The sequence below is a fragment of the Capra hircus genome, chromosome 29 (assembly GCF_001704415.2).
Source record: "Capra hircus breed San Clemente chromosome 29, ASM170441v1, whole genome shotgun sequence".
NCBI classification, from domain to species: Eukaryota; Metazoa; Chordata; class Mammalia; order Artiodactyla; family Bovidae; genus Capra; species Capra hircus.
This window is the reverse complement of record NC_030836.1, coordinates 7,502,947-7,529,312: the sequence shown is the minus strand read 5'-3', so window position 1 is coordinate 7,529,312 and position 26,366 is coordinate 7,502,947. Positions and strand designations below refer to the sequence as shown.

Genomic DNA, 26,366 nt, shown 5'->3' with positions numbered 1-26,366 from the left:
AAGAAGAGTCAGAGGGAGAGAAGTGTTACCGAGTAAAGGAGTATTTTCTATGTTTCCTTTATAAAACATTACACACCTATTATATTTCACCAGGGGTAAGGTTGTGCATCGAAATGCAACACAGCTCTAGGATGATGATGGCAAAGAGGTCCAGCTCAGTTCAGTTCAGTTCAGTCCAGTTCAGCTCAGTTCAGTGGCTCAGTCATGTCCGACTCTTTGCGACCCCATGAACTGCAGCACGCCAGGCCTCCCTGTCCATCACCAACTCCGGAGTTCACTCAGACTCATGTCCATCAAGTCGGTGATGCCATCCAGCCATCTCATCCTCTGTCATCCCCTTCTCCTCCTGCCCCCAATCCCTCCCAGCATCAGAGTCTTTTCCAATGAGTCAACTCTTCGCATGAGATGTCCAAAGTACTGGAGATTCAGCTTCAGCATCATTCCCTCCAAAGAAATCCCAGGGTTGATCTCCTTCAGAATGGACTGGTTGGATCTCCTTGCAGTCCAAGGGACTCTCAAGAGTCTTCTCCAACACCACAGTTCAAAAGCATCCATTTTTCGGCGCTCAGCTTTCTTCACAGTCCAACTCTCACATCCATATATGACCACTGGAAAAACCATAACCTTGACTAGATGGACCTTTGTTGGCAAAGCAATGTCTCTGCTTTTCAATATGCTATCTAGGTTGGTCATAACTTTTCTTCCAAGGAGTAAGCATCTTTTAATTTCATGGCTGCAATCATCAACTGCAGTGATTTTGGAGTCTCCCCAAAATAAAGTCTGCTACTGCTTCCACTGTTTCCCCAGAGTACATCATGAGAAACACTGGGCTGGAAGAAGCACAAGCTGGAATCAAGATTGCCAGGAGAAATATCAATAACCTCAGATATGCAGATGACACCACCCTTATGGCAGAAAGTGAAGAGGAACAAAAAAGCCTCTTGATGAAAGTGAAAGAGGAGAGTGAAAAAGTTGGCTTAAAGCTCAACATTCAGAAAACGAAGATCGTGGCAAAGGAGAGTTCCCGCCAAATTAAAGATCCCGGGCCAGCCCGGTCCTCTCTCTCACTTCTGCACTTCCATTTAGGCTTGAATGGCTCTTCCCTGCACCTGGAATGTTTGTCTGCTCTGCTCAGCACCTTTCTTTCTTTTTTTTAAAAAAATAATTTATCTTTTATTGCAAGATAATTGCTTTACAGAATTTTGCTGTTTTCTGTCAAACCTCAACATAAATCTTCATCCAGTTATCATCTTCAATAAGTGTCCTTCTTAAAGTCACCTGTGAAGCCATTTAGGTGCCATGAGCCTCAGTTTCTCCATCTATAACTTGGAAATGATAGAACTAACCCATGAGATCATTTGGTGTTTGAATCACGAAACATAAAACTAATGTGGTAATTTTGCTAAAGAGTAATGGAAAAATATGAAACACTGAGGACAGCAACTAACGCACTTGAAAACTAGTTCAAAACCTTTTAGAAAGAAATTTTGGTTCATTGAATGGAAAAAGCTTACAAGTGTTAGGTAGATTCAGTGACCAAAAATGAAAAAAAAGTGGCTGAACAAAAACCGAACTGGATTTCTGAAAGAAACATAGAAAAACCTGTTTAAAACTGCTTTAAAAATGGCTAACTAGCCCACTATGTTTCATGACTCTTTATCTCATGTGTAGACACATTTCTTTACAAATGAGGCAACTCAATAATGAGAGACATTTGAGACATTTCTGGTTACCTTTGGATATTATCATCAGTTCTCTTCCTGCTCATGTACCAGTTATGTTATATTTCCCTGGAAGCAGTGATTAAAACAAGCATTTTATCAGAATGTATATTCCTGACTCTTTTCATAATTATAACTCAATTTAATAAATGCTAATTTAGTAACTTAACATGTAGTCTATAGGGCTTCCCTGGTGGGTCAGCAGTAAAGAATCTGCCTGCCAGGAAACATGGGTTCAATCCCTGGATTGGGGATATTCCTCAGAGGAGGAGGAAATGGCGACCCACTCTGGTATTCTTGCCTGGAAAATCCCACTGGCAGAGGAGCCTGGAGGGCTATAGTCCATGGGGTCACAAAGAGTCGGATACGACCGGGTGACTAAACAGCAACAGCAGCAAATGTAGTCTACGGTATTAGGCACTGTGTAGATTCAGAAAATTCACACAAAATTTGCCTTCATCCTGAGTTCTATTGTTAATGTAAGTCTTAAGAGGGCTGGCACTGTGTTTTATTCATATGTTTTCATATGTAGCCAAGGCAGAGAGCAGTGGCTTAAGAGGCCAGAAATAATAAAAGTAACTATAGGTTGCTTATAGACTATGTTAAATAAAAATTAAATCAGGCTGGGGCATTTATGTTAGTTGCTCAGTCATGTCCATCTTGTTGTGACCCCATGGATTGTTGCCCAGCAGGTTCCTTGCCCATGGGATTTCTGCAGGTTAGAATACTGGAATGGGTAGCCATTCCCTTCTCCAGGGGATCTTCCTGACCCAAGGATCAAACCAGGGTCTCCTGCATTGCAGCCTCAAGGGAATTTGAATATATTATGTTACAAATAGAGAAAGCTGTTAGCAGAGGATGGATGGTGGATGGAGACTCAAATCTTTGAGGTTGTAGAATCGGGCTTCCCAGGTGGATCCGTGGTAAAGAATCCACCTGCCAGTGTAAGAGACACAAGAAGTGCGGGATCTATCCCTGAGTCCAGGAGATTCCTTGGAAGAGGAAATGGCGACCCACTCCAGTGTTTTTGCCCGGTTAGTCCATGGGCAAAAAAGCCTGGTAGGCTATAGTCCCTGGGGTCGCAAGGAGTCGGACACAACTGAACAGCTGAGGACTGAGCAGACACTGGGCTTTTAGAAGATGCTAAAGTGGGTGAAAGATTTCGTGGTCATCTCATTGTGGAGAATGAGAATGGACTGATTCTCTTGCCCCTGCTAAAGGTCCATCACTAGACCAAAACAGGAAATGAAGAAAATATTTATAAAATAAAAAAAAATTTGTATAAAATACTTATAATAGAAGAAAATATTTTATAAAGTATATGGAAATGTGTTCTTGCGGAGCACCCTCCATAGACAAGGTGGCTATAATGGTAATAAAAGTGAAAATATGTGCTTTCTTGATCTCTTTCATGTTTGAAATGTGATGGGACAATTGACATCATTCCCCTCAAACTGGGAGGGACTGAGGGAAGAGGGCCTGGTAACGGCCTTGGGCTCGTCTTGAATGACTGGCGCAGTCAAGTGCTTAATTTTTATGCAACAAGTAATGACAAACATCAGTTTGAGGGTCACTGGGAAGAAAATGGTCAGAAATCAAAAGTGAGAAGACAAGATTAGAGCCTGACTCCCTCGTTAATTACCTGTGTGGTCTTGAGGAAGTAAGGCTGAGCTCAGTTTCCTAGTCACAGAAATGGACCTAAGAATACTGTATCCATTTGGTAATCATGTGATGATTCCTGCGAAGGCCCCTTGTAAGTTACAAATTGTCCTGTGAAATTTGTAATCTCTGCTTGTGGACAGGGCTTCCCTGGGGGCTCAGATGGTCAAGAATCTGCCCACAATGTGGAAGACCTGGGTTCGACCCCTGGGTGGGGATGATCCTCTGGAGAAGGGAAAGACTACCCACTCCAGTATTCTGGCCTGGACAATTCCAGGGAGAGAGGAGCCTGGCAGCTACAATCCATGGGGCCACAAAGAGTCAGATATGACTGACAGACTTTCACTTCCACTTGTGAACAAGAGGGTATCGTCGTAGGGCAGGGTGAGTTCAGGTGGTTTCCTTGAAAATCATACTTTTCAAATATGAAATCAAGTCTGCTGGTGAATATACTATAAATCTTTTCTTGAAATTTTCTTTTCAGTGATCGTCACTTTTGCTAAATTCTGACCAAGTATGGTCTCTACAGAATTGTACGTAAAAAGTCTGGGGACTGACTTCTGAGAGCAGAATCATATTTTAATTTAGTTGGAGTATAGGCTGTCTTTCTATAATCCCATCTCTTGGTTTCGTTCATGTTGTTCAGCTATTCAAAACGGATCTCCCTGAGACTGCTCCTCACAGACCTGTCAGGAAGCAGCGGGAGAACAGTCCAGAGCCAGCGGTAGACACTGAGGTAAGAAGAGGACGACGAACTGCCCTCCCTAGATTTCAGCTTGTCTCTGGTGGCCCAATTAAAAGGCGATCACTGTGACGATAAGGAAGGAAAAAGGAGGCAGAAGAGAGCCTACTAAAGGAGGGGGTGCTCAGGTAGCTCTGGCCATAAATTTAAGCTCTGGCCATAAACTTAACAAGAACAGTGACTTAAAATGGAGAGCTTAAAAAGTCATCTCAGAAAGAAATTCATTTGAAGTAAAGTGAAAAAGTATGAAAGTGAAAGGTGCTCAGTCGTGTCTGACTCTTTGTTACCCAATGGACTATACAGTCCATGGAATTCTCCAGGCCAGAATACTGGAGTGGGTAGCCTTTCCCTTCTCCAGGGGATCTTCCCAACCCAGAGAGGGAACCCAGGTCTCCCGCATTGCAGGCAGATTCCTTACCAGCTGAGCCACCAGGGAAGCCCTCATTTGAAGTAAACCAGGGTGGAAATGTCTGGTCCAAAATATTGTGAAATATTTTTGTTGCACTGAGTAACTGAGTATGAAATTTTTAAGAAGTAATAAAAAGTGATTTAGTTGTGCCTCTCGTGTTATAGGAAATAACTTATTGATAAAGCAGGTTTTGCAGCTTGAGCTGACTAAAATTTTAGCAACCAGACAGGAGCATGAAGATTAATTAATAAGGTATCCTGATCCCTAAGGTAGTGCCTGCATTTCTGCAAGGATGTTACAAAAGTTTGAAAATCATATGAAGTTTTTGACCTACCAATCATTAAAGTACTAAAAGAAATCTGTCCAAGTTAGCTTTGCAGTCTCAGTGAGAAAGCCAAGCCAACTGGAACAGATTTTCTTCCTTCTTTTTTTTTTTTGTAAATTGGGGAATTCTTTTCACAAGCTTTTACAGTGTCTGTGTATGTATGTGTGTGTGCACATGTGAGTGTGTCTGTGCATGTGTGTGTCTGTGCATGTGTGTGTGCGCGCGTGTGTCTCTGTGCGTGTGTGCGCGCGCATCTGTGTGTGTCTGTGCATGTGTGTGTGCGCATCTGTGTGTATCTGTGCGTGTATGTGTGTGCGCATGTGTGTGTCTGTGCATGTGTGTGCACGCATCTGTGTGTATCTGCATGTATGTGTGTGCGCATGTGTGTGTCTGTGCGCATGTGTGTGTTTGTGCATGTATGTGTGTGCACATGTGCGTGTCTGTGCACATGAGTGTGTCTGTGCATGTGCGTGTGTCTGTGCATGTGTGTCTGCACCTGTGCGTGTATCTGTGTCTGTGCGCGTGTCTGTGTGTGTGCGCGTGTGTGCGTCTGTGTATCTATGTGCGTGTGTGTCTGTGTATGTGTGTGTGTGCACGTGTGTGTCTGTGCCTGAATATGTGTGCCCATGTGTGTGTCTGTGCATGTGTGTGAGCACGTGTGTGTATCTGTGCATGTGTGTGTGCGCATGCGTGTGTCTGTGTATGTATGTTTGTGTGCGCGTGCGTGTGTGTCTCTGTGTGTGCTCATGTGTGTGTGAGTGCACGTGTGTGTGTGCATGTGTCTGTGCATGTGTGTCTGTGTGTGTGCATGTATGTGCGCATCTGTGTTTGTATATGTGTGTGTGCGCACACGTGTGTGTTTCTGCATGTCTGTGCTCGTGTGTGTATCTGTGCGTGTATGTGTGTGCGCATGTGTGTGTCTGTGCATGTGTCTGTGCGCATCTGTGTGTATCTGTGTGTGTACGTGTGTGCATGTGTGTGTCTGTGCATGTGTGTGCACGCATCTGTGTGTATCTGCATGTATGTGTGCGCGCATGTGTGTGCACATGTGTGTGTTTGTGCATGTATGTGTGCGCACATGTGCGTGTGTCTGTGCACATGAGTGTGTCTGTGCATGTGTGTCTGCACCTGTGCGTGTATCTGTGTATATGCGCGTGTGCGCGTGTGTATGTCTGTGCATGTGTGTGTCTGCGCATGTGGGTGTGTGCTCATGTGTGTTTGTCTGTGTATGTGTGTCTATGTGCAAGTGCGTGTGTCTCTGCATGTGTGTGTGTGTGCGTGTGTGTGTCTGTGCGGGTATGTGTATGTGTGTGCGCTTGTCTGTGTGTCTGTGTATGTATGTGCGCGTGAGTCTATGTCTGTGTAGGTGCGTGTGCGCGTGTGAGTCTGTGCTTGTGTCTGTGTGTGAATGTGTGTGCACGCGTGTGTGCCTGTGCATGTATGTGTGTGTGCATGTGCGTGTGTCTGTGCATGTGTGTGTGCGCGCATGTGTGTGTTTGTGCCTGTGTGTGTGCGCGCATGTTTGTGTGTCTGTGTGTGTGTGCCGGTGTGTGTGTGTCTGTGTATGTATGTGCGCTTGTGTCTATGTCTGTGTATGTATGTGTGTGCACGTGTGTGTGTGCATGTGTGTGTGTGCACGTGTCTGTTTCTGTGCATGTGTGTCTATACACGCGCGTGTGTATGTGTCTGCGCATGTGTGTGTATCTGTGGATGTGTGTGTGTGCGTGTCTGTGTGAGTCTGTGAATGTGTGTGTGTCTGTGCATGTGTGTGTGCACATGTGTGTGTGTCTGTCTATGTGTGTGTGTGCGCATGTGCGTGTTTGCGTCTATGTGTCTGTGCATGTGTGTCTTTGCGTGTGTGTGTCTGTGTATGTGTGTGCGTGTGCATGTGATTCTGTGTATGTGTGCGTGTGTGCATGTGTGTCCATGCATGTGTGTGAGCATGTGTCTGTGTTGGTGTATGTATGTGTGTGTGCGCGTGTGTGTCTCTGCATGTGTGTCTGGGCACGTGTGTGTGTTTCTGTGCATGCATGTGTGTGCGCGTGAGTGTGTCTGTGTGCGTGCGCACGTGTGTGCATCTGTGTATCTATGTGCATGTGTGTCTGTGTATGTGTCTGTGTGCACGTGCGTCTGTGTATGTGTGTGTGTGCATGTGTGTGTCTGTGCCTGAATATGTGTACCCATGTGTGTGTCTGTGCATGTGTGTGAGCACGTGTGTGTATCTGTGCATGTGTGTGTGCGCATGCGTGTGTCTGTGTATGTGTGTGCGCATGTGATTCTGTGTATGTGTGTGTGTGTGTGTCTGTGCATGTGTGTCTGTGTCTGTGTATGTATGTTTGTGTGCGCGCGCGTGTCTCTGTGTGTGTGCTCATGTGTGTGTGAGTGCACGTGTGTGTGCATGTGTCTGTGTATGTGTATATGTGTGTGTGCATGTGTGTGTATGTATGTGCGCGTCTGTGTTTGTATATGTGTGTGTGCACACGTGTGTGTTTCTGCATGTCTGTGCTCGTGTGTGTCTGTGCATGTATGTGTGCGCACGTGTGTGTTTGTGTGTGTGTGCACATGTGTGTGTCTGTGCATGTGTGTCTGTGTATTTGTGTGTCTCTGTGTGTGCGCATGTGATTCTGTGTATGTGTGTGTGTGCGTGTGTGTCTGTGTATGTGTGTGCACGTGTGTGCGTGTGCGCGTGTGTCTGTGTATGTATGTGCGCATTTGTCTCTGTCTGTGAGTGTGGCTGTGCATGTGTGTGTGCGCGTGTGTGTGAGTCTGTGTGTGCGCGCGTATGTGTGTGTCTCTGTGTGTGTGTGCGCGCATGTGTGTGTGTCTGTGCGTGTGTGTGCTCATGTGCGTGTGTCTGTGCATGTGTGTCTGTGCACCTGTGCGTGTGTCTGTGTATGTGGGTGTGTGCGCGTGTGTGTCTGTGTGTGTCTGTGCATATCTGTGTGTGCGCGCACATGTGTGTGTGCATGTGTGTGTGTCTGTGCCTGGATGTGTGTGCGCATTTGTGTGTGTCTGTGCATGTGTGTGTGTGTGCACGTGTGTGTCTGTGTGTCTGTGCCCATGTGTGTCTGTGCCCATGTGTGTCTGTGTATCTGTGTCTGTGCACGTGTGTGTGTTTCTGAGGATGTATGTGTGTGCGCATGTGTGTGTGTCTCTGCATGTGTGTGTGCATGTGTGTGTGCGTGCGTGTGTGTCTGCGCATGTGTGTCTGTGCGCATGTTTGTGTGTGCGCGTGTGTGTCTGTGTGCGTGTGTGCGTGTGTGTGTGCGAGTGTGTGTGTTTGTGCATGTATGTGTGTGCGCATGTGTGTGTGTCTGTTTATTGTGTGCGCATGTGTGTGTTTATGTGTGTGTCTGTGTATGTGTGTGTGTCTGTGTGTGTGTGCTCATGTGTGTGTGTCTTTGTAGTGTGTGTGTGTGCATGCTCAGTCACTCAGTTGTGTCCTACTCTGCAACCCCATGGACTTTAGCCTACCTGGCTCCTCTGTACATGGAATTTTCCAGACAAGAATACTGGAACGGGTTGCCATTTCCTACTCCAGGAGATCTTCCAGACCCAGGGACTGAACCTGTGTCTCTTGTGTCTCCTGCATTCGCAGGCAGATTCTTTACCTCTGCACTACCTGGGGTGTCCATGTGTGTGTATATATATAGTTTAGTTCCTAAGTCGTGTCCAACTCTTGGTGACCCCATGGACTGTAGCCTACCAGCCTCCTCTATCCATAGGATTTTCCAGGCAGGTACTGCAGTGGGTTACTATTCCCTTCTCTAGGGGATCTCCCTGACCCAGGGATCAAACTCGGGTCTCCTGCTCTGCAGGCAGATTCTTTACCAACTGGGCTCCCCAGGAAGCTCATATATATATACACACACACAAATGGATGGACAAAGAAGACATGAGCTATATCTGTGTATCTATATCTACCTATCTGTCTAAACCATGCAACAGTGACCGTAGGAGTGCAGATATTTCTCTGAGATACTTATTTCATTCTCTTTGGATATGTATCTAGAAGAGGAATTGCTGGATCATATGGTAAATGTATTTTTAACTTTTCGAGGAGCTTAGATACTGTTTTCCATACTGGTTGTACCAATTTATATTCTCACCACCAATTAGCAAGGGTTCCCTTTTCTCCAAATCCTTGCTAACACTTGCTATTTGTTATCTTTTTTTTTTTTGAGGGGGGAATATGTAGCTTTTTTTAATTAGAGGGTAATTGCTTTACAATATTATATTGGCTTCAGCCATACAACAACGTGGATCAGAGAACAGCCATTCTGACAGGTGTGAGGTGGTATCTCATCATGGTTTTGATTTGTATTATGCTAATGAAAATGAATCAGCTCTATATATACATATACACACACACATATACCCCTCCCTCTTGAACCTCCCTCTCACCCTTCATCCTCTAGGTCTTCACAGAGCACCAAGCTGAGCCCCCTGTGCTATACAGCAAGTTCCCACTAGCTGTCTATTTTGCATACGGTAGTGTATATGCTTGGAGAAGATGATGGCACTCCACTCCAGTTCTCTCACCTGGAAAATCCCAGGGATGGAGGAGCCTGGTGGGCTGCTGCCCATGGGGTCACTAAGAGTCGGACACGACTGAGCAACTTCACTTTCACTTTTCACTTTCCTGCATTGGAGAAGGAAATGGCAACCCACTCCAGCGTTCTTGCCTGGAGAATCCCAGGGATGGGGGAGCCTGGTGGGCTGCCGTCTATGGGGTCGCACAGAGTCGGACACGACTGAAGCGACACAGCAGCAGCAGCAGCAGCAGCAGCAGCAGCGGCGCATATGCTCAGTCGCTCAGTCATGCCATACTCTTTGCAACCCCGTGCACTGTAGCCCACAAGGCTCCTCTGTCCATGGGATTTCTCAGGCAAGAATACCAGAGTGGGTTGCCATTTCCTCCTCTAGGGGATCTTCCGAATCCAGAGATCAAACCTGTATCTCCTGTGTCTCCTTCTTTGCAGGCGATCCTTTACCTCTGAGCCTTTCGGGAAGCCCATGGTGGTGTTGCCAACCTAAATCTCCCGTTTACCCCACCCTCGCAGTCTTCTGCTGTGCCCCCAGGTCCATTCTGGATGTCTGCATCTCTATTCCTGACCTGCGGATAGGCCCATCTGTACCACTTTTTGCAGTCCATGACATCGCAAAGAGCCAGACACAACTTGGTGACAGAACAACAGCATAGCTGGTTCACTTCATGTACAATAGAAACTAAAATAACATTGTAAAGCTATTAAACTCCAATTTTTTTTTTTTTAGGTTGTACATCGTCGCACTTATGCCTGTTTAGAAGTCATACTTGGTCTGACTGGTGCTAGATTCTTTCTTGGTTTGGAATGGTGCACATCCCTACTTCATTTGCTTTTTTGTTAGTTGCTTTATTTACACTGTTTCCGGTCTAACCAGCTGCAAGACTCCCCACAGTAACAGGCCTAAATGAACTTGTTGGACTCCATTGCATCTATGATGTTTTTTTATTACTAGTTTTTAACTGATAAGATTATAAAACTTGATGACATAGTTGAGACTGAAGCAAAGAGATGAGTATTTTTAGAAGGAAATCGTAACCCATTCCAGTATTCTTGCCTGGAAAATTCCATGGACAGAGGAGCCTGATGGGCTGCAGTCCGTTTGGCTGCAAAGGGTCAGACTCAACTGAGCACAAACACACACACCTTTACTATAATGATGTCAAGCCTTTTTGTGGGATACAGGATCTGCTGTACAAAACCTCTTTTCTATTATCCACCCAGAGTCAACCATACATCCCCATCTCATTAACATTTAAAAAATCTATTTCCCTCTTTGGTAATTTAACACTATGACAATAGTTTTATATACTGATGAGTAGAAAATTTGAGGAGGAGAAACACACTTTTGGATGACCAAGGAACTCTGACTTGCTGTGATCCTTAACTGCTGTTTAAATATGTCTGAAATCTTGATGTTTCAGGAGTCAGCATAAAGGGGAACCAGGGTATAGTACCCAGATGAAATGGTGCAATTTCACCTTACTATCCTCTCTTAATTAATTTCAAGGTGAAACACAAAAGGCCATGAAGAGGTGGAATGAAAATGAGACACTTCAATCCTGTCCTATTTTTGCTTCCTGAGTTCAATATGTCTTAAAATTGGAAGGCAGAGTCCAGGTGTTAGCGAGGTATTAGCCTGGGGAGATGTGAGAGTGGAGGTCAGACAGTAAAAGGGCATTAAACTATGCATATTACATGAGGGATTAATTGCCAGGAGCTTGTGAGAAGAATTATGGCAGTTAATATCCAAAGCCTGAGCAAATACCAACATGAGAAAATCGTCCCCTGTCTGCAAACATAGGATGGTTCCAAGCCAGTGGGTAAAAATGAGATTAGCTTTTTTCTTTATAAATGATAGAAAATGCTTTGGGGGGAAAAACACCAAAGACAGAACTGGGTGGTGTAGCCTAGATATTTTCAAGTTCAATTCAGAACCATGATCATGCTAATAGTGACTTAAAAAAAAAAAAAAACTGGAGAGAGGCACCCTGGAGTTTCACGGCTTCATGGCACACCTTTCAGTCTAGCTTTCCTCTCTGCAGCTCTAGCACTAGAATGAAGAGTCAAGTTTATCACCCAGAGCCTGAGGCACTATTAGATGCTAAGTGCTAAATGGGAATTCAATTACGTTCTCTCCATCCTATTTACTAAAGCAGAAAATTAGAATTATTTAGTCTTCGAGCAGCATTTCTCCCTTGTGGGTAGGGAGTGGACAGAGACACTCTTCCCCTGGAGGACATATCATACTCTGCCAGAGGGAGTATGAAAATAATGTATTTAATATTACACAAATTTTAAAACTGAGACGCCACCCAAAGTCATTATTTTTGTGATGTAAACTCCATCAGGAAGGCGGAAGGAAAGGTCTTTTATATAAGAAAATAAACTTTCCCCTGTCTCTCAGTGATTTCATTAGGAAGACAAGAGCAAGGCCTCTGGACGCATGCTGAAAAGTGGGAGAGATTTTGCTGTTCATCAAGGAAGAGCCTAGTGTGGTCTTCCTCGGTGGCCCAGCGGTTATGAATCAGCCTGCCAATGCAGGGGACACGGGTTTGATCCCTGGTCCGGGAAGACCCCACATGCCATGGGGCAACTAAGCCTGCACAACACAACTAGGGAAGCCTGCGTGCCTAGAGCCCTGCTCCGCAACAGGAGCCACCGCAAGGAGGAGCCTACGCCCTGCACCTAGAGAGCAGCCCCCGCTCGCTGCAAGAGACAGAAGTCAGTATGCAGCAACCAAGACCCAGAACGGCAAAACACACACACACACACACACACACACACACACACACACACACACACACACACAAATAAAAAGACTGCAAAGGCAATCTGACAAATCCTTATTTTTTTTTTTTTAAAGAAAATAGTTTAAAAAGCATTGAAAAGCCTAAGCCCACAGCAGGGTCTCATACAACAGGTCTCATAAAAATGGTGTCGTGCTTTCCTTTCACTTAAACTGGCAAATTCAATCTAATGGAGGCTTCCTAAGCATTTGATTAACAGAAGATTAACTGTTACCCATTTGATTTTTTTTTTTTTTGGCATTAATCATTTTTGGTAGTATATACACCTGATCTTCACGGTAACGGTCTGTTTGAAGCCAGAACGGTTCTTTCTGGCATGGCCGAGTTCTTTCACTGCTGGTGGCAGCTTGCCGGTATGGGAGAGGAGTCATTGAGCACAGATGTCCTTTATGATTTGATTCTTAGCAAAAGGAGGTAATGGAGTGCTCACTAAAGCATGGAATCTGTTACAGTTCTCCTGCTTCGCTTGGAGGAAGCATGGAAATAAGAAATGTCTTTTCTTTCTTCTTTTCATTTCTCACTAAGCTTGTTAGGAGAAGAAATGACATTAAGCAATTCTGTGTGTTGAATTTGTGCCTGCTTCCATATCTGGCAATGTTTTCAGTTATAAAACCATTGACAAATTTCAGAAAAGGAAGAAAAGCATGTCATGTAATTATCAGATAGTTTCAAGATTAGTGGTTTCACCTATGTTTTCCTTAAAACTCCAAGATCTTATACCAAAATTAAAGTGTAGAATCATTAATGTATGGTTAATCATTCAAGAATTGTCATTGTTTGTTGGCAAATTTTGCCAAGTTTGTAGGCAAAATGTTACATTAGCTCTAAGGGTCATATTTTTATTTCTCTTTTACCTTTGAAAGTCTTGAATGTGTTTTCAGTAAAAACACTTTCTAAATGTCCTTTTGATGACTGTATCTGCTGTATTTGGCAGAAATGTGTCCTCTGATATGCCTGTAGAACTACAGGGGTAATCTTTCCATTAAAAGCAGCAGGAACATCATGCTTAGGAGGGATCTATGTTCTTTCCTGGGTTTCTCAACTTAGAAAGGATTTGGAGAAATACAGAGGAAGCCAAAAATATCAATAGAAAGTTGAAAGAATCTGAGTTCAAATGCAGACATACTTAGGAAAGAACAAGAGGCTAACAAAGTTGCCATATGAGGATGCAAACCCGTATTTGTCACGAATAAACTGAGTGATGCTACCAGCTCTTTCATGAAAAGTGGCCTCTTCCACAAACAGTTCCATAGCAATGGCTTCCAGGAATAGTCCTAACACGCGCTCTGCCAGGCACTGTGATGGCAAAATGCAGGGCTAGACATCACTTCACAGTGTATGTCCTACTCTGCCTGGCCCTGGAATATGTGGGCCAGGCTTACTGGAAGGAGCTGGAAGCTTGCCTGTGGAATGTTCTTCCCATCATCAGATGTGCAACATTGTAAACAGGATTCAGTTCTCACGAATGCCTCTGTTGTTCAGTCACTAAGCCACGTTGGACTCTTTGCGACCCCATGGACTGCAGCATGCCAGGCCCCCCTGTTCTCCACTATCTCCTGGCGTTTGCTCAAATTCGTGTCCATTGGGTTGGTGATGCCATCCAACCATCTCATCCTCTGTTATCCCCTTCTCCTCCTGCCTTCAATATTTCTCAGCATTGGGGTCGTTTCCAAAGAGTTGGCTTTCATGTGCCCAAAGTATTGGAGCTTCAGCTTCAATATCAGTCTTTCCAATGAATATTCAAGGTTGATTTTCTTCAGGATTGATTTGTTTGATCGCCTTGCAGCCAAGAGATTCTCAAAGCTCTTTTCTAGCACCATAATTTGAAAGCATCAGTTCTTTGGTGGTCAGCCTTCTTTATGGTCCAACTCACATCTGTACACAATTACTGGAAAAATCATAGCTTTGACTCTATGGACCTTTGTCGGTAAAGTGATGTCTCTGCTTTTTAATATGCTGTCTAGGTTTGTTGAAACCGTTAATAATATAAAACAGTATTTGATCAACCACGGTAGAAAAAGTACTCTTTTTGTTTTCTTCTACAAAGAATAATACAACAACATTGTCAAATAAAGAAACAATACAAAGTATAACAGAAGTGGTTCAGTCAGTCATAGTAAGTGTTATTTTCCTGAATGTTGGTGATGTTTGTGGTATTGGTCAGCTTTTTAAGATTTGCAATTTATTGGACTTTCTGTTTTTCAGTTTGAATTTTGTACCCAATTTTCTATTTATGTTTTAAAACTTCTTTTTCTTCAGAATGGCCCTCCAAACTGGGTAAGATCCAGGATGCCCCAAACCTGGTTTGGTAACTAAGACTGTGCTATCCCAGCTTATAATGACATGGTCCAGATGTGCTGTCTCTCTTGATGTGTGTGCAAAGGTTTGTAACACACCCCAAGGAGGGCATTTCTCAAGCTTGTCTGGACAGCTCATCTATTCTGTTGGTGTCCCCATCACCCAATTTTCCATTAGTAAGTCTTGGGTTCTATAGAGCTCCTGATTAAGTAGCTCATCCAATGCTTGGTCCTTAGTGTTGTCCAAAAGGATTCATTCAACACAACTTATAAGGAAGAAATAAATCTTATCAATTCAAATGGGTCTAAATAAGAGTAAATCTTCCATGTTCTTAGAGACAATAACTGTGGATAAAATAAAATGAGGAAGAATGTAAGGATTATCCATCCATTAACGAAAGGAGTAATCTTGTCTGCACTGGGTACTGATGTGTTTCTGCTGAGTGCCACCTTAACTGTCGCTTGAAGTATATTCAACTACAACAGCCACAGCAAAATAGAGTACGCCATTCATCATTCAGCGGCTGCTTGCCCTCAGAACATAAGGGAGCCACAGTGCTTTGGTTTCCAGTGAGTAATTTCTCTCTGGGGCTTGGTGAGAACTCAGATTCCCTTGGTACAGATATCAATCTTAATTGAATAGACACGATGACAAAACACAGACAGTAGAACAGAGAGGCAAGGGGAGATAAATAGCTCTGCTTGAGTGAGTTTCAAGGCAACACTTTCTAAAGAGAAGTCTGTGAGACAACAATGGCATCATTGTCATGCGCCCCAAGAGTGATGGAAATGCTGCCGCCTTCCCAGTGCCAGGCCTGGAAGTCATGACCTCAGGTTAGAACGCCTAGCTCTCTGGTACTGTGCTGTGAGCTTGCTATCAGGACTGCTCCCTTCTCTTCACCTTTATGTCTAAAGCCTATTCAAAGAGTCCAACTAGCCCTCCCCGTTTCTCTTTCCACCAAACAACCTAGCTGGATTTCTTTTTACCATTATTGCTTTCTCGCCTGTGTTGTGTTGGTTATCACCGTGCCGGTCATTGGGTAGGTTCTCAAACATTTGTTCAATTAATGGTCAGGGTCACCTTACATTAGTGACAGCAAATGAAATTCGTTATTAATGATAATGATGAAAATTATGTGCAAAGAGCAATAGTAGCAGGTACTAGGTACCACATATTAAATGCCAAAACCTTTTCACATATTGTCTATTTGAATCTTCACAGAAAGTTTTCGAGGTAGTTACTGTTTCTATGTAACATTTCAGAACACTGAGACTCAGAAATTTAATAATGTATCCAAAATTTTTAAACCTAAGATTTTTGTTTGGGGAGGGGGTTGGGTGGGAAATCTAAACATCACATTATTTTTGCATTCATTTTCTATAGAACAAAATTGTGTTTTGTATATAATGTAAATTTTGTTGCTTTACAGTTACTAAGTCATAGTCAGCTCTTTGTGACCCCGTGAACTGTAGCCCGCCAGGCTCCTCTGTCCATGGGATTCTCCAGGCAAGAATAGTAGAGTGAGTTGCCATTTCCTCCTCCAGGGGATCTTCCCAATCCAGGGACTGAACCTGCATCTCTTGCATCTCCTGCATTGGCAGGCAGATTCCTTACCACTGAGCCACCAGGGAAGCTACCATCACATAAGTATACTGTGTTTAATATATCATACATGCATATGTATGTATGTATATGAATCTATCATCTGTTTCTCTTACAATAAGTTCAGTGAAGGCAGGGATGGCTCCTATCTCATATTTTCAAATATTTATGAAATCTAATAGTTTAGTAAATTCATCACTGGACCTTTGTTTTCTCTCAAAAAATCTTTCTGGGCATTTTATCTGGTGGATAATTGAGACTAGCAGAATGTGCAAGTATCTTGATTTAAGGCAGATTAGTTCAACTGGATAGAAAGAATTTAATGTCAAGTGTTCAATGTCCAATACTGTGCAAAAAGACATCAGAATAGAAGTGTTGGTACTCATTTCCAGTGGGAAAGTAGACACAGATTTACTCTGCAATTGGAAAGAATGGACTCGATAAATAGGTGATGGCCTTGCAGTTGACTGTCTACCAGCGTACTCAGTGGTTACGCTCTTCAAAAGTATCTTTATTTTACCATGAGTTTCCCTGGAAATGGAGCCTGAGTAAAAAGCCTGAAAGCAGGTGGTTTATTTGGAATATGTTCTGGGAGCAGAAGTGAGGAAGAAAGGGAATAAACAGAGAAGGAGAGACAATACACTGAAGCTAAGGCATTGGCTACTGTGATGAGTGCTTTTTTGCTTAATCCTTTAGGATAAAATACGTCTAAGACCTACCCACCTGATTGGAGAAAGAGGAAACATGTATCCATGAGCTTGCCTTTCCACTGGTCAAGGAGGGCCTGCATGTTGTTAAACTCCCTGCTTCTGGACTGTGATATGATGAAGCAGGGGTGAGTTTGTGGGGGCAGGGCAGAGGAAGGAGTTTTCCAGTGAGGGGGGGGACCAACCCCAGGTGTTTGGAGCAATGGGTAGAATGGGACCTGAAGCTGGGAGGATTTTAGTTGTATTTAAGAAGTCTAAGTTACACTTGGGCAATTAAAAATGCTTTTATTAAGATTGATTTTTATCAACATTTAAGAGATAAAGAAACAGTAGGTTATATTGAATAGGGTAAAGCATGTTCTGTTTTTATCATTACATTAACAAGGGCTCCCCACCTTGGTGCAGTAGTAAAGAATCCACCTGTCAACACAGGAGACACAGCGATGTGAGTTCAATCCCTGGGTCAGGAAGATCCCCTGGAGAAGGAAATGGCAACCCATTCCAATATTCTTGCCTGGGAAAGTCCATGGACAGAGGAGCCTGGAGAGCTACAGTCCATGTGGTCACAAAGAGTCAGAAACGACTGAACAACCGAAAACACACACACACACACACACACACACACACACACGAACAAATCACCAGCTTATGGGGAAGAAATAAATGTTAAAAAAAAATCCAAAAATTTTCTAGTAATGTCCAGCTGATCCAGATGACACTAGCATAATCTATTAGCTATGTCAATCTCTATCTTCTAGATTAAAATAATTTTGCATATGAAGTTTTTATCATAACCAATGACAAGTTCAGAACAATGATGTCCTGAACTAATGGTTTTGTTAATATTGATGATATGGCCTGCTCTGGTTTCACCACGGTGAACTATTCATCTGAGGCCAATGACATTTTTACTTTTTTGGGTTTAAAATAACGTTTTATTGCCCAGGATATTTTTTTCCTTGTCTAATTTTGTCTGTTTTATTTGTTTTTGTTTTCTTTTTTCATAGCTATAAATTCAAGCTTAAGGAAGCTTGCCTTTGTCTTGGAAAGCAAAACAACAAAGCTTTCCTATCATTTGCAACCTGGTCTCATTTGAAGAGACATGTGGGTTATTTTGCAAGAGTAAAATTTATACCATGAATAGTGCAGGTCTAGCTTTGATGGTACTGAGAGAAGACAATGGCATTCTTGACAAAATTAAAATCTGCTGGTGGCGTTTGAGGAAAAGAAGCCCTTGCAAATTTCTAAACAACAGTAAACTCTTATTAGAAAATTCTAGTGTTTTACAGGCCAAAAAGGGAATGAGGTTATTAGCAAAATGCCTCAACAGAGTCGGAATAAAATACTGGATTTGAGAGTTACTGGAACTTGGATATGTAAAAAGAGGGTGGAGGTTGGGTCATGGTTACAGTGGTCTCAAGTTCAAATAAACTACTGTGGCAAGACACCACTTCACACGTCACACGCTGGCCCAGGGACTCTTCTCTTCCCTTAGTAGGTGCTGGCAGAAGGCATGCTCAGCCGTTTTGCAATGTAGATGCTTAGCTCCAAAGCCAAAACATGGGAGAGGAAGAGAAATGGAATGAACACCTGAAGAAACTCTGCGGAGAAGATCCCCCCTTTCTGCATAGCTTCACTTTCCCTCATGTTTAAGGAAACAGAACGTTTAGGGTGCCTGAAGTGGAACCCCTTGGGTGGAATGTTTTCAGGTCTACTGGACCAGTCGGACACCCAGTCCATGCTATTCTAAAGAGCATCCACTTCTTTCTCTCCTTCTGCAACGTCTTCTTCTGACTGAGAGCTATGGTCCTTGCTGGTGTGCATTTCCACATCAAACATGATCCGCCCATCCTCTTGTGGGGAAGGGCTGTCACAGTGAGAGCTGCTTCTTGAGCTGCTCTGTCCGGGTTCATGCTGTGCGTCCAAAAGAATCTTCTCCACGTCCCCATCGAGGAAGGTACGCGCTCCAGCCCCCCATTCTTCCCATTGCTGTTATCACGGCCATTGCTGCTGTTCATGGGAAGCGCCACCCAGGAGCTGTTGAGGCCAGCGGGCGGTGGCAGAGACTGTTCGCCTTCCTCACAATTGTTGTTGTGCAGGGACGGCGGCTGTTCTACTAAGTGAGATGATGTTGTCAGGTGGCTGGAAGAGCGGTGGCCCCGCAGCAAGGACCGTCTGCGGTTCTCCAGCAGCAACACAACCGACATTTTACTTCCAAACTTGACAGTTTCTTGCTCCCTTATCCCTGGAATGTTAACTAATGTTTTGTAGTCTAATATGTTTAGCTTAAAACCTAATGCTTTAAATGTATACATTAAAACACAACACTGGAAATATATGCGCATTTACAGAATATAATCTTTGTACATCTGAGCAGTGCAGAGTAACACGAAAACCAAGGATGCTTCTGAAGGTGAGGAAGTCACCTTGCATCATGTCATGAATGCATTATGCTGTTTCTATTTCATGACCTAGCAGTCTTCCTTAACTGCACTGCTTTTTCGTAGTTTCTAGTGACTGAAAAAAAAAACTGCCTAGACATCTCAATAACATTATTTTGGGTAGGAATTCTGATCTACCACGCTAAGATCTTGATTAAGCCTGGGACCCCGGTGTACTGGATGGAACGTATCATAAAAGTAAACTATTAGACCTAGAGAGGAAAGGGAAGGAAGGAAAGGGAAAATGAAAACAAAGAGAAAATACTAAATAGTAACTTGGCAGCAACCTGACATATGAACGATGAAGAATATCTTAAGAATAACAAATTCTCAAATCATAAAACACTGAATATTAAGCAAAATGTGTCAGTTTCTAGTCAGAGTCCTGAAGATGAAAAATGTCAAGGATGAAGATAATTCTGGGATTTCCCTGGTGGTCCAGTGAGTAAAGACTGCGTTCCCAATGCAAGGGGCCTGGGTTCAATCCTTGATCCAGGAACTAGATCCTGCATACATGCCACAACCAAGAAGCCCGCGTGCTGCAGTGACGATCCCACAAACCAGCACTAAGACCCAGCACAATGGGATATTACCGAGCCACCAAAAAGAATGGAAATGATGCCATTGGCAGCAACATGGAAGGACCTAGTGCTTGTCATACTAAGTGAAGTGAGTGAGAGAAGGAGAAATACTGTATGAAATCCCTTAAATGTGGAATCTGAACAGGAATGATGCAAGCTGAACTTGTAAAGCAGAAAGATACTCACAGACTCAGAGAATGAATTTATGGTTTCCAGGGGGAAGGATGGAGGGAAGGGATAGTTAGGGAGTTTGGAGTGGATACATACACAGTGCTGTATTTAAAATGGATAACCAGCAGGGTACTACATTATAGTACCTGGAACCCTGCTCAATGTTATGCGGCAGCCTGGATGGGAGGGGAATTTGGAGGAGCATGGATACATGTATATGTACGGCTGAGTCTCTTCACTGTTCACCTGAAATTATAACAACATTGTTTGTTAATCAACTATACCCTATTACAAAATAAAAAGTTTAAAAAAAGACCCAGTAGAGCCAAAATAAATAAATAATAAAATTTAAAAATGAATAAAATAAATTCAACTACTTTTAATTCTTAAAAAAGAAGATAATATAAACTATCAGAAGGAAAAGCAAGATTGACTTCAAAGAAATAGCAATTAGATAAATCATAGATTTAAGATAAGGGATAGTCGACGTGGGAGGAAAGTAAAATAATATTGTCCAGTTCTTGAGGGAAGTTTATTGTTAGCCTGGAATTTTATACCCAGTTATCATTATAGAGGGAGTGCAACTGACATTCTTAGGTGTACAAAAACCAACCTCTAAACCCTCACTTAAAGAACTGCTGCTGCTGCTGCTGCTGCTAAGTTGCTTCAGTCGTGTCCAACTCTGTGCGACCCCATAGACGGCAGCCCACCAGGCTCCCCCGTCCCTGGGATTCTCCAGACACGAACACTGGAGTGGGTTGCCATTTCCTTCTCCAATGCATGAAACTGAAAAGTGAAAGTGAAGCTGCTCAGTCATGTCTGGCTCTTCATGACCCCATGGACTGCAGCCCACCAGGCTCCTCTGCCTATGGGATTTTCCAGGCAAGAGTACTGGAGTGGGGTGCCATTGCTTTTTCTGCTCTTAAAGAAATATTAAAGGACAAATGTCACCAACGAGAAGGAATAGGGTAATATCATGACACAGATACTGATAAAATTTAATTAATGAACATAAAAGTGCTAATCACTTAACTCTTTTTTTACACAAAAAGAAATTAAAATATTCTAAGCAAAAACAGATTAAGAGTGTGAAAGTTTACTAACGTTCTTGTAATCCGGGAGAAGGATAGAAATACTGAAGAAGCGTACATTTCCTAAGAAAAAATTGGGGATTCCAGACCAAGATGGCAACACAGAAGGCTCCTGAAGTTTCCTCCCATGGATGCAACAAGCTACACATGGAGCAGTTCCCTCTGAGAGACATCCACCAACCCACTGAGTGATTTCAATACTTTGATGACTGAAAATACCCACATTGATATTTCAGAGAGGTAGACACACTCTCACCATAAAATAAGTCCCCAGCAGAGCACCATACAACCAGGGGATTTCCCAAATCCCAGCTTCTCTCTGAGGAGCAAATCATACACCTAGTGCACCAGCTTCTAAGGCTGCCACTGGAGGGCTGCCACCTAGACCTTCAGCTGCCACCTAGCTTAAAGTCTGGAAGGGGATTTCATGAGCCCCCTCCCCACCACCTCAGACTCTAGAAAGCAAAGGTTTCACTTGCTTTGCCTGTCCCTCAGAGCTCAGTGCAGAGGGTAAAGGCAAAAACATCCACGTCCTAGTCTTTCCCCGGAAGAGGTTTGACTGCATACCTTACAAGTTGCTGACTGAGGATCAGTCATCTGATTAGCATGCAACTGAGAAATGAAAACATTTCCTGCCGTATCAGTAGACAAGGGTGTTACAGTCATCAGCAATTGCAGCCTCCAACTCTGAGGGAACCCAGGAAGGAAAAGAAAACCTGCCATCTGGCAGCTACAGACCACTTGCTACACTGACTCCCAGGGAAGCTCCAGATGTGAAAAACACAGGCCCTGGCCCCAGAAAGCTGCGGAGCACAGCAGAGGAATGATTCCAAAGAGCCCAGATATTGCATCTTCCCATACACAGGGAAGTGCTGAATTCCTTACCTTGAGTTATCCAATTTTCCCTAAATAGCAATAATCTTTTGATGTTCAAACTACCTGTCATTTGTCAAAAAACTGTATAACCTGGCTCCTCCCTTCGCCTCCTCAGAGCAGTTCTCTTAGGCTTACTCAGAATGCTGTCTGAAGTCCTAAAAATCTGCACTAAATAAAACATAACTCTTATATTATGACTATTTTTTTAAGTTGATAAATCCTACCTGGATCTGGCTGAAAAGAGCCGGTGGCACTTTGCCTTCTCCCTCTGACTTGCTCCAATAGAACTGTCGCCAGCATCTCCCTGGAAGCAGCTTGTCCACACACCTAGCACCCCATCTTTCACAGCTGCCATCCAAAGAATGAGTCCCCAAACCATCTAGCTCTGACAGCCAATGGAGTGTTAAATAATAAAAATTCAATTGAGTAAACTTGAAGGTCCAGTTGGTTCTATGAAATGGTTCATGCATCAAGAAGCATCCCGTTTAGCAAGAGAAAGGAGCTCTCCAAAATGAGCAGCAGAAAAGGCAAGGTTTCCAAAGGCAAAGAGGGAGCAAAAAAAAAATAAATAAATAAATAAAAAGGGAAACTGTTAGCAAAGAACCCATTGTTTAGGCAAGTTCTTCTGCCTAATAGGAAAGAAACAACAGGACTGTCATCAGATTTCCCAGTGCTGACCAGGAGATCCCAGGCTGGCCAGTTAAAGGTCAACACTTCTGTGGAAGTAATTAGATTAGATATTAAGTCTTGTTCTGCTGCCAAGAGACCTAACACAAGTGACTTCATTTGGGGCCCATTTCCTTTTCAACAGTTCCTCCGTTTTGATCAGACTCTCAGCTTAACTGAGAGATGTGATCAAAATTTTAGGCGCCAGTGCCATTCTGGGCTGCTGCTGTGTGGTTCTTGCAGCTTTTGTGATATTTGGTTGATCCTTTTTGTGGTATTTGCAGGTCATGACCTTTTGTTGCTGTTGTAGTTTAATCTCTGTTATATTTACGGTCCATGACTTTAGGTTCACAAATTTCAAGTCGGTTATCCTTTTTATTCCTTTTCAGGAATTCCTGTCTCAGATCACTTGCTTGGTATTTAGCAACTGCAAACATGCATGTAACGCCTTTGAGAGAACTCAGTGCACCATGGAGATTATTATGATTATTGTAAGCAGGATAATTCCCAATGTTTGGAGTGCACTTCAGAGCCATGGTCCCTAAGACCTAAACCAATCAAAATAAGTCAGAGAAAGACTCTGTGGAAGCGTCACCTTTTTAAGCCAAGTGCTTAGCTTGGTGAGTGAACGTAACTGAGTTTCAGTGTCCCAGAAATGTTAATCTTGGTGCAGCAGGTGGTGTTGGCCACAGCACAGTTAGCTCCTTGCTTAGCTAAAACATAACCGAGGGCTAGCCTATTAAAGCTATGGTCTGTGGTTTTCCCAGTAGTCATGTACAAGATGTGAGAGTTGGACCATAAGGAAGACTGCGTGCTGAAGAATTAATGCTTTGGAGCTGTGGTGCTGGAGAAGACTCTTGAGAGTCCCTTGACTGCAAATCAGTCAGTCCTAAAGGAAATAAACCCTGATTATTCACTGGAGCTCCAATACTTTGGCCACCTGATGCAAAGAGTCAACTCATTGAAAAAGACCCTGATGCTGGGAAAGATTGAAGGCTGGAGGAGAAGGGGGTGACAGAGGATACGATGGTTGGATAGCATCATAGACTCAATGGACGTGAGTTTGAGCAAGCTCTAGGAGATAGTGAAGGACAGAGGGGACTGATACGCTGGAGTCCATTGGGTTGCAAAGAGTCATATATGACATAGCGACTGAACAACAAATTCTATTATAGGACTTTCCTCGTGGCTCAGTGGTAAGGAATTCACCTGCCAATGCACAAAATATGGATTCAAACCCTGGGTAGGGAAGAACCCTTGGAGAAGGAAATGGCAGCTCACTCCAGTATTCTTGCCTGGGAAATCGCATGGACAGAGGAGCCTGGTGGGCTATAGTCCATGGGGTTGCAAAAGAGCTGGACATGACTCAGCGACTAAACAATAGCAACATCCTATTATCAAGAACAGCTTTAAAAAAGTACTTATCTATTTGGCTGTGAGTCTTCGTCATGGTGCACGGGACCTTTACTGCATCATTTGGGATCTTTGATGCAGTGCACAGATTCTCTAGGTGTGGTGCACATGCTCATAGTTGTGGCTCGGGCTTAGTACTCGGCAGCATGAGGGATCTTAGTTACCTGAACAGGTGTTGAGCCCAGGTCCCCTGCATTGCAAGGCAGATTCTTAACCACTGGACCACCAGGGAAGTCCTTTAAGAACAAGTTTAACCAAAGAGTCTAAGGATCTTTTGGGGGCAGATACTGTGTTAGCAGCAAAATCTGCCATATCTCCAAAAGTAAGGAGAGGTTTCTGATCACATTCTCATTTTCATTTACTGCTGGGAGGTCCTTTCTAACAGTTCTTCGCCAGATTAGGGGTATCAGAGGAAGCCTTCAACTCACCCAGAAAACATACATAATATTAATACAACATGACCATATTGATGACCCACACTAGATGGCAACTGAAAAAAGTCCAGTTGCAGGATCCAGAGGATCCAGAGGGATCCAGAGGGATCCAGAGGATCCAGAGGGATCCAGAGGGATCCAGAGGGAGGAATTTTGAGCCCCCAAGGAATAAAAATAGTTTTCTAGGGTTATTGACCTAACAAGTTAGACATTCTTGGTGAACTATTTTCTCAGCTTTATAGAAGTCTTGCCACCAATGGTGATGGTGGTGGTTTAGTTGATAAGTCATGTCCAACTCTTGCGACTCCATGGATTGTAACCTGCCAGTCTCCTCTGTCCATGGAATTTTCTGGGTAAGAATACTGGAGTGAGTTGCCATTCCCTTCTCCAGAGGATCTTCCCAACCCAGGGATCAAACTCAGGTCTTCTGCATTGCAAGTAGTCTCCTGAATTGCCAGTGGATTCTTTACTGACTGAGTCACCAGGAAAGCCCTTTTCCCACCAATGCTTAGTCATAAGTTGAATCATCTTAAATGCACCTTGATGGATGCAAAAAATGGCATTTATTAAGGAACAGGGAAGAAGAACCAAACAGCTATCTTGGGTTTCTCATAAACCCACCTGTTCATTTAATTTATAACCATTATTTGCCCACTTTAATTTCTCTGAGCAGACAGCTACCATGCTACAAGGACATCAGGATGCAAAAATCTGACAATGAGGAGTGATTTTTTGTAGAAACAGGATGGACTTCATCCATGTCATAACTTGTAAAGATTCTGTTGCTGTTCCCTTTGCATGTAAGTTGGCTAGGGCACATCTCTGGCATTTGGGTTCAGTCTTCCAGTGTAAGCAATTTTATGACCACAATTTCAGAAGGTAAGAGAATAACAATAAGAATTTCATTTACTTGTTGCCCATTTTTGATTGGGGTCTCTGTGCACTGAAGACAACCCCTTTGCTTCCATAACATCCTAAAATCATGGATGACCTGAAAGGCATATCAGCTCTCAGTATAAACATGAACATTAACAGTTTACCCTTATGATAAGTGGCATGCTCTGGTCAAGGTATAGAGCTCTGCTTGTTGGTTGGATTTAGTTTGTGAGAGATTCTCCTTTTTCAAGTAGTTTATATCAGATAGTAATGGTATAACCAGCTTTGAAATTCCTTTTCTCATTTTTACAATATGACCCATGAACAAACAAAATGAGGGCAGGATTAGTTAAAATGGTGTCTCATATCAGGACTGGTGTCATGAAATGGGACATATGACCTCACAGTCAAGGGGCTCGCCTTCATCAGGTAGAAGTGGTGATGTGGCTGGATTAAGATGGTTGCCGTGTTTGGAATGCAGATTCAGTGGTGAAAGCAGAAAGATCTCAGAGCAGGTTACTCTGATCCCAGAGACATATTGAGTTAATTCAGAGTTAAGAAGACTCTGGAGAGCATGTGGGGTTTATAGCTAAATGTCATACCCTAAGTTTGAATTGCAGACGCTTTTGCTAGTTTTGCAGCTGTGGCTCTAGCCTTAAGACAGTTGGGATGGGCAGGAGCAACTGAATCAATGGTATGCTCTAACAGGCGCTAGACTCATGCTTATTGCCATGTTCTCGTGTGAGCATTCCCAGGGCCTGGTTATCTTTTTCATGTACAAATAAGGTGACATTTTAAAAATTTATTTTTTATTTTTGGCTGTGCTGGGTCTTTGTTGCTTCTTGAGGGCTTTCTCTGGTTGTGGTGCACGGGCTTCTCATTGTGACGGCTTCTCTTATTGCAGAGTACAGGCTATAGGGTGCTCGGGCTCAGTGGCTGTGCTGTAAGGGCTTAGCTGCCTGACATGCGGACTCTTCCCCGACCAGGGATTGAACCT

General features: G+C 43.4%; 1 pseudogene; it reads right to left on the bottom strand.

Annotated features, from left to right (window-relative positions):
• LOC102191211 lies at window positions 18,312-18,853 on the bottom strand (annotated as a pseudogene).